At 45.5% G+C, this 9,520-nt stretch overlaps 1 pseudogene; it reads left to right on the top strand.

Annotated features, from left to right (window-relative positions):
- The first annotated feature begins 8,373 nt into the window (after positions 1–8,373).
- On the top strand, positions 8,374–9,216 carry LOC113913279 (annotated as a pseudogene).
- Positions 9,217–9,520: the final 304 nt, after the last annotated feature.

Here is a 9,520-nt window from a genome sequence, read left to right as displayed (position 1 = left end):
ATTTCTTTCTTTCTTTTCTTTCTTTCTTTCTTCTTTCTTTCTTTTCTTCCTTCCTTTCTTCTTTCTTTCTTTTTTCCTTTTTTTTCTTTCTTTCTTTCTTTTCTTTTTCTTTTCTTTCTTTTCTTTTTTCTTTTTCTTTCTTTCTCTTTTCTTTCTTTTTTTTTCTTTCTTCTTTCTTTCTTTCTCTTTCTCTCTCTCTTTCCTTCCTTCCTTCCTTCTTCTTTTCTTTCTCTCTCTCCCCCTCCACCCCCCCCCCCCCCGCCCCCTTAGGTAAGTAGAGCTATCTTCTATTGCTAGAAAGCAAAGAACCCTCCCACACCTGAGGACTTTGGAATTAGCTGAGCCTAACTCTACTGTCACTTGCCTGTGTGGCTGGAAAATTACTTCTCTAAGTTTCAGGTTCCTCTCTTGTAAAATGAGGATAGTAACGCCAGATTGGAGGATATAGAGGATGTTTATATGGCCATTGGCCCTAGACCTTCAATTAATGGCAGCCACTATTGTGAATCAAATTTTAATCATCTCTCCTTTACTAGTCATGACTTTCCACTCATTAAATATCTGCAGAGTGGATGAATGAATCCATATGACAAGGTAGATTTTCACAACTAAAACCAATAGCTGAATTTCTTTAAGGAGTTACAACCCCTTGGGTATTAAACATGTGATTTATTGTTCAAAAACTTAATATGAGGAAAACCTCTAAGACCTGGGGTTAGGTCTAACTAAGGACAACAAAAGCAAAGTCCATAAAAGAAAAATTGATAAATTGAACATTATAAAAATTGAAAACTTCTGCTCTGTGAAAGACAATGTTAATAGAGTAAAAAGACAACCTAGAGACTAGGAGAAAATATTTTACAAATCGCATATCCAACAAAGGACTTGTATTTAGGATATATAAGACCTTAAAAACACACACCTAATTTAAAAATGGGTGAAACACTTGAACAGACATATCACCAAAGAGGACATATGGAGGGCAGAGAAGCACATTAAAAGATATTCAACATCATTAGGCATTAGGGAAAAGCAAATTAAAGCCATAATGAGACACAATTACATACCTATCATAATGGCTAAAATAAAAATACTGACAATATCAAGTGCTGAAAAGGATGCAGAGCAACTGGAACTCTCCCACATTGCTGATGGGAATAAAACATGGTTCAACTACTCTGGAAGACAATTTGGTGTTTCTTATAAAATTAAACATACAGTTACCACATGGCCTAGCAATCCCACTCCTGAGAAATGAAATGAAAATTTATGTTCACACAAAACCTGTCTGCATATTTACAGCAGCTCTGATCATAATCATCCCAATCTGGAAGCAATTCCAATGTCATTCAGCAGCTAAATGCCTACACAAACTGTGGTCTATCTGTACAGTGTGCTAAAACTCGGTAATAAAAAGAAAGAACCTCAGAGGGATCATGCTGAGTGAAAAAAACCCATCTCAAAAGGTTACCTAGTGTATGATTCCATTTGTACAGGGGATTAGGGGAGGATGGAAGGTTTGGCAGTAAAGAGAGAGCACCAAGGAGTTTTTGGGGGTGATGGAACTTGTCCATATCCTGACTATGGTGGTGGTTACATGTGATTACATGAATCTATATGTGTGTTAAAATGCATAGAACTGTAAATCAAAAAAGATCAACCTTCTGGTATGGTAGTTAAAAAGCCCTTTGCATCATGTAGAGTGAGGTTGTATTCATTTGGCTATTTTCGTATCCTGTAGATCTACCCCATCCAATACAGTAGCCACTAGTCACATATGCTAGTCCCAGTTGAGGTGTGGATAAGTATCAAGTGCACATCGGATTTTGAAGACTTAGTACCAAAAAAAAAAAAAAAGGACATGCATAAAAAATAAATTTTTATGTTGATTACATGTGGAAATAGTACTATTTTGGAAAGATTTGGTTAAAACATATTATTCATTAATTTCACCACTTTCTTTTTACCTTTAAAAATGTGGTTACTCAACAGTTATAATTACAATATGTAGCTTGGGTTATATTTTTACTAGGCAGCGCTGCTCTGGATGACATAATCAGGGAGGAATGGGGAGGTCTGGATTTTTCTCTCTTCATCTGGATTGGCAGGTGTAGGATTGCCCTACTCAGGGCTGAACAAGACGCACCCAGGCTCCTGCGTTTGGGGTCCCGCTCACTCCCTCCCAGTCTGTCTGAGAGGTGAATGCCTCTCTCCACATCCCCTTCATTTCCTGTCTGTCTGGCTTCTGCTAAGCTTTGGAGGAGACGCAGGTGAGGCTGGGGTGAGACGGGGTTTATCAGAGGTGGGGGTCAAGTGATGGGTCAGATGCTGGAGAACATCCAGCTTTTGTTAGACTTGAGTTTGAATTCCATTTTAGCCACTAGTTAGCTGCGCAGCCCTTGATCTTTCTTAGCCTTGGTTTCCTCCTGTGCAGGAGAGAAAAATCGTTCCCGGAGGGGTTTCCCCTCCCACAAGGGCTGTGGTGAGGGCGGACAGGTGAGAGTGTGGAATGCATCCAGAAGGCCTTCCTTTGGATGGTGGTCACTTTGCTCCTTCTTCTCTCCCACCTCGGGCTCTGGTCTTCCTCCCTCCCTCTTCCCCTCCCCCTCAGTGGAACCCCGCAGCACTCTGCCCAACTTTTCTCCCTGATTCAGCACTGAGAAATGCCAAGGCAAGCGTTCCCATGAAGCTGCTTGTCAGCAAACACCCACTCCTGCCTCCGCTCTCCCTATGTGTCAGTGACGGGTTTGGACTCCACGCGAGGCCCGGGGCCCTGCCAGCTCCAGGGCTGACTCACACCCACCCCGCTGCACAGAGACTTCAGGGCTGACTCCCAACCTGTGAGATTAGAAATTGGAGCCTCCTGAACACTGCAGCAATCCAGGGGAGGGAGAAGCCCTTCAACTGTCTATAGGGGTTCCTGCCATATCCCTGGATTCAGTTTCAAAGGCATAAAAGCCTTGGTTTCGAACATTTGTGCATGGTCTGTCTTTTTCAGTTTTTCTCCTTTGCCTTGCCTTTTTCACTTTTTCTCCTTTGCCTCCTAACTAGCTGCTACTAGTTAGTCTTGTTGCATGTATCCTACTGCTCAGTGTTGGCATCAAATGGTAGGTAGGTACGGTGGAGCCTTATCGGCTGCATGGATTTTTTTTTATCAAAGGAGATTTATTAAGCACCTGTTTGGGCTGGCACTATATGAGGCTCTGTGGAAGGGAAGTCAGACGGACAGGAGGTCTCTTGGGGCTCGCACACACAGTGCTCGTGGTTGCTACCTGGTAAGGCCATCCTGATCACCGGGACTTTAAGAGCTGCAAGGTGGTTCTGTCGGATCCCAAGGTCAGAGGGCCGTGTGGCTTGAGGTCCTCAGAATTACACCATCAAAAGAGAGGCCCTGTTTGGTGTTAGGGGGAGTATGGTATGGTGGTCTAACACTTGGCATCTGGCAGCCAGGGGTTGACATCTGGACTCTTCCACTGAGGAGCCCCCTGGCTGCAGAGCCTGATCTACTTAGGCCTTGGTGTCTTGGCTGATCCCTGGGGTCACAGTACCAGTCTCACAGCTCATGGTGAGAATGGGACACCTGCCCTTTATTGAGAGGCTGCTGTGTGCTATGTAGTGCGCTAAATACTTTCCAGGGGTTGGCCCTCTGACTGTGTGCAAGACACTATGTTAGATTTGGGGATAAAAATGAGTAAGAGGCTTTTTCCCCTGCACTTTTGAAGAAATTACTGTGGGTCAGTGTGGCTAGCGCAGGCTTGCAGGAGGATGCTGACCTTAAGGTAATGTATTTGTCAGGATAAATCAGGTGATGGTGCAGAAATAGCAAGAACAAATTTCTGTGGCTTAAAAAAATGAAGATTTCTTTCTCATTCATGCTGTTGGTCCATCATGGGTCAGCTAGTGGCTCTGCTCCCCCTAATTTCACTCTGAACCGGACAGATGGAACAGCCGCAGGTTGGAACATTGCTGGTTGTTGTGGCAGAGGAAGCAGATCTGAAATTGGGAGGGTCTCACACCAGCAGTCAGATTCTCCACTCATGGGCCAGACTTTTAATAGGGTCGCACCCAACCACAGGGGCAGGGCAGGAAGTAAAATTCCACTAGGTGCCCAGAAGGCAAAGAGCTGGAATCATTTGGTGAGCAGATGAATAACTACTCCAGCTGGGCAGGCTCTGAAGGATGGGGAGAAATCAGGTGAATATTGGCCGGGTGGGTTTGGTGGGGAGAGTAGAAGGATGAAAAAGATGAATTGGGGCCTTTAAGAGATGGAGGCTGGTAGGAGGAGTGGGGGGATGGGAAACCACGGGAGAGACAGGAGGCAGAAATGTGCCAGGTACCGGGGGGAGGAATAGAGAGTCTGCCACTCTGGCTGGAAGAATTTAATACAACAGTTTATTTATTGAATACTGACTCAGCTCCTATTGTGTATTACGCGCTGGGGATGCAAAGAAGGCAAAGCAAGGTGCCCACCTTTGAAGAGCCTATAGTCCGGCAGGAGAGCTAGATTTTGTACATAGAACAAAGGGAATCAAAACATAAGAATAGCCAATGCTTATGCTTGTGAGGTACTCTTCCAGGATCTGTAACCTATTTGAACTCACATAATCATCATTGTAGCTTAATGAGGTAGATGCTATGATGATTCCCATTTTATGGGTGACAAAACTGAGGCATGGGATGGCTAATGGATAGCAGAGGTGGGCTTCAAATCCAGGCGCTCTCTCAGTCCAGTTTCCGTGCCCTTAATCCTAAAGCTTCACTCTCCTGTTTTTTGTTTGATAACTTGTGAGTTGGGGCTGTGCCTGTAATCTTGGATGGCAAGTAGTTTTGCCTGGAGATCCAGAATGATAGAGTGTTATTGGCTGCCTGGAGCTCTGTGTTGGGAAGGTTTCCAAGACCAAGCTGGGACTCAGGGAGGAGAGAATGATGTGATTAATTAGTAATGCCTGCCATGGCATGAGAGGTGGTTTTGTCAGCACAATATACTTGGTAACCCTGGTCTATTTAATGCCTAGAGCAAAGTGGATTTCATCAATTTATTAACAAATAAAGTCAAACCAAACAACTAATTCATTGACTGTTTGCCTCACTTTTCAATCTGTTTTCTTACTTCAAGGCTCCATCACGTTTATGGCAGCCTAGGTATTCCTTGTTGAAACAGGGAGCTTTCCTTCCTGGAGATTAATGTTTAAAATATCAAAACTGTAACCCCTCAGGCAAATGTAACACCTTAATTGTCAAAACAACAAAAATATCAGCCATGGCCCATGTTCAGTGCATCGCTCCCCTGGTGGGGTCATCGGCTGGGACGGCATGGCCATGATGATAATTAAAAAAGGATTCTAATTGCTGAACCTGATTACTGTGCAAGGAAGAATCCATCAGCTAACTTGGGGAATTCAGCCATGAGAAAACCCAGCTGTAGCATGCACCATTAGTGGAATTTCCTGCCTGGAAGGCTGTCTCCCTGCACCCCCAGGCCCTGTCTCTTTTCTTGACTTTTCTTTCCTGGGTACTACTTCTATCTATGCCCAGACTTTCATTTCTTTCATATTATTTCCCGTACATTCCTAGGAATGGATCCCCAAACCAGTTGCATGGAGATATAGATAGAACTTGGAGCTCAGAGCTCAGATGATAAATAGGTTTCTTCTCTTGGGTCAGTTCTGATCAATTGCTTGTGGCTACCGAAATGCTGAGTTGAGAGGGTTTGCAATAGATGCAGCCTGAAAGCCTACAGGGATTTATTAGTGATGTCTGCTACGAGCATGGGCTAGGGACAATAATTTGTGTAGGCTTCCACTGGCTCTGCCAAGATGGAAAGCCTGCACTCTTCCTACAGCTGTGATGTTAGTGAATGAGCTTGTGGTTTGGTCCGAGGAGGTGTTAGTTCAAGTTCTATCTCTTCTCTTTCAGGGTGAATCTTAGATATGTCACTTACCTTCTCTCAGTCTTAATAAAACTCGAGTAAAAATAATCCTTATGGAGTGGTTGTAAGTACTGTAGGGATGATGTACATTCATTCAACACATATTTGTTAAGCATCGTGGGAGGTGCTGGAGGTACAATGGGGGATACCCTATGGATTGGTTCCTGCCCACATAGAGCTTATTGTCTAGTGGGGTATATTTGCTTTCTGTTGCTGTAACAGATTACAACGAATTTAGAGGCTTTAAACAATATACATTTTTCTATCACACTTTCTGTGGGTCAGGGGTCTGGGCACAGCTTAGCTGGCTCCTCTGCTCAGGGTCTTATAAGGTTGGACTCAAGATGTCCACTGAGTGGTGTTCTGATTTGGAAGCTTGACTGGGGAAAAATCTGCTTCCAAGCTCATTGAGCTTGCTGGAAGAGCTTGATTTCTTACCATGGTGAGACTGTAGGCCTTGGTTTTGGTTGGCTGTCAGCTGGATTCCATCAGGCTATAGAACATTGTCTCCCTGTACCCCCAGCCCCCATCTCTTTTCTTGACTTTTCTTTCCCAGGTACCACTTGTAGAAGCTACCTGTAGAAGCTACCCATGGCAACTAGAGGCCTCTTGTAGGTTCCCTTGCCATATGGGCTTCTTCAACACAGCCAGTTACTTCATCAAGTCAGAAAGCAGAGTCTCCTGCTCCAGTCTGCTGAAACGGAGTATTATGTAACCCAACATAACCATGGGGGTGACATCTGTTCACCTTGCTGTGTTCTATTGATTAGGAGAAAGTCACAGGTCCTACCTATATTCAAGGGGAGGGGATTATACCAAGGCCTGGGCAACAGGAAGTGGGAGTCATTGGGGGTCGCTTTGGGGTCTCTCCACTGCAGAGACATGCAAACAAGAGCTTGTTTATAAGAGAGCATCTATATCTATATCTATATCTATAAGGGAGACATATACACAAGAATAACAATGGTGTTGTAATTGCTACGACAAGGGAGATTCAGAGTATAAGAAAGCACATATGGGGGCACTCAAACAGTTTCAGGGTCATTAGGACTTCCTGGAGGAAGGATTTTTTAAGCTAAGACCCAAAGGATGACTAGGATTAGCCATATCATAGGATACTATCCAGATGCTACTTCTTTTCATGACCGCGTGCCACCCAAAATTGGAACACGTCTTCAGATAAGGTCTTTCCAGTGCTTACAGTGAGACCCTTTCCATACTTGCTCTGGGATCTTTTCTTTGTTAATGTACCCTACAGAAAATCAGTTCCTGGGATCAGATTTTACAAGATGACAAGGAGATGAGTACCAGGCTGACAGCGTGATGGTGGGACAGGAATGGGATTCTAGGGGTTCTCTGTCCAGCTAGTGTCAGTTCCCACTGATTCTCCCTCGGAAGGAAGGGAAGCTGATGAAGGTTCTAAGACAGAATGAGTAAACCACTATCTATTTCAGATTGGGCCAATGGTACAGATTGAACCTATGGCCTCACCAAAGCTTTTCCCATTCTGTATAGATCTGTTTAGAAATAACGAGAGCATTAACAGTTGCCATCCAAAGTCATGTCCCAATTTATTAAGCTTTTAATAGGCCTTACTTGCTGTTATTGAGAATAATGCATCATAGTTTTGAATACTTGCTATGTGACAGGCACTGGCTAAGCCCTAAGTGCTTGAGCTGCATTATCTATCTCAAGAAGAAGCTTCCAGGATGCCTGGGTGGCTCAGTCAGTTAAGAGTCTGCCTTCAGCTCAGCTCATGAGCCCAGGGTCCTAGGATCGAGCCCCGCATTGGGCTCCTTGATCAGGGTGGACGCTACTTCTGCCCCTCCCTTCCCCTGCCCCTCCCCCCTCATGTACATGGGCTCTCTCCCTCTCATAAATAAATAAAATCTTTATTAAAAAAAAAGAAGCTTCCTCCATGTCTTCTAACACATGAAATGCTGGTGGAAAGATTGTCTTCCCTTTCCCTTGCTGCCTATTAAAGCTCTCCTCATCCTGCACGCTCCATCTCAAGTCCTACCTCTTCTAAGAAACTGGCCGTGAGCACTCCAGTGCCTATCATCCCTCACCAAGCTGATCACCCCATCAGCCTCTGTCTTCCATCACTTGGAACAAGAAGCATAGCATTTTGGTGCTCTGACTCACTTGTCCCTTTCTAGCTGCACTTCAACCTTATGATCTGTCCCCCAGATAGTCTGACCACAATCAGCCTGGTCTCTCTGCCTGCAATTCTTGCTGCTTCTGCTCCATCCTGGGCAGTGCAGACAGACTGGATCTTCTCAAGTTCAGACTTGCATGTGTCACTTTATCACTCAAAAACTTGCAGTACCAGACTGTGCACACCACTCCCGGGGAGTAGGGCTCAGTGCAGTGCGGTGCAGCTCAGCAGATGCGATCTGAGAGGGGAAGGGTGGGGTCCTTGAGAGGGTGGCAGCGGCAGCACCATGGAGAACGAATTTACGTATGATGATGATCAGAACACTAGTGAATGGCTTCTGCGCCACACCGAGCACAGACCTCAAGTGGCAGTCATCTGTGGTTCTGGGTTAAGGAAATCTGACCGATAAATTAACTGAGGCCCAGAGCTTTGACTACAGTGAGATACCAAACTTTCCCCAAAATACATTGGCAGGTCATGCAGGTCATCTGGTGTCTGGGTTCCTGAATGGCAGAGCCTGTGTGATGGTGCACAGCAGGTTCCCCATGCATGAAGGCTACTCGCTCTCGGAGGTGACATTCCCAGTGAGGATTCTCTTCCTTATGGGTGTGGACAACCTAGTGGTCACCAATGCAGCTGGAGGACTCAACCCCGAGTTTGAGGTTGGAGATAATCATGCTGATCCATGGTCACATCAGCCTACTTGGCTTCAGTGGTTTGAATCCTCTTAGAGGGTCCGATGCTGAAAGGTTTGGAGTTCGTGTCCCTGCCACGTCCAGTGCCTCTGACTGGGATATGAGGCAGAGGCTCACAGTGCCTGGAAACAGATGGGGGAGCAGAGAGAGCGAAAAGAAGGCACCTGTGTGATGGGGGCAGGCCCCCCCTTTGAGGCTGGGGGCAGATGCTGTTGGCATGAGCACAGTACCAGAAGTTGTAGTTGGCAAGGCACTGTGGATGTCGAGTCTTTGGGTTCTCTCTCATCACTAAAAAAGTCGTCCTGGATTATGACACCAAGGAGAAGGTCAATCATAAGGAAGTACTAGAGGCTGGGAAACAAGCTGCGCAGAAATTAGAACAGTTTGTCTGTCTTCTTATGATCAGTATTCCACTGCTTGCCAAAGCCAGCTAACCAGCCCTGGAGTGGTCTGGCTTCTTCCTAATGGGATCCAGGTAGCTACTACCTACCTTGGCCCTTTGCTGGGGTCACGTGCTTCTGCCCTTAAGTCGTAGGAGAAAGGAAAGGAAGATCTCTCTCCTTCACCTTCCCTATTTCTCCCACCAGACCCTCTGCGCTGCCTCTTCTTGTGCTCAGTTGTCTCAAAGCAATTATCACCCCCTGTTCTTCCCCCAGAGCTAGAGCCCAAGCCCTGCTGTGTATATGCCCTGGGTATGACTTGGGCTGTTGAACTTGGCACAGTAACTACTGCTATCCT

The sequence above is a fragment of the Zalophus californianus genome, chromosome 4 (assembly GCF_009762305.2).
Source record: "Zalophus californianus isolate mZalCal1 chromosome 4, mZalCal1.pri.v2, whole genome shotgun sequence".
NCBI lineage: Eukaryota > Metazoa > Chordata > Mammalia > Carnivora > Otariidae > Zalophus > Zalophus californianus.
Note: the sequence above shows the minus strand (reverse complement) of the source record. Positions and strands in the feature narration are given on the sequence as shown.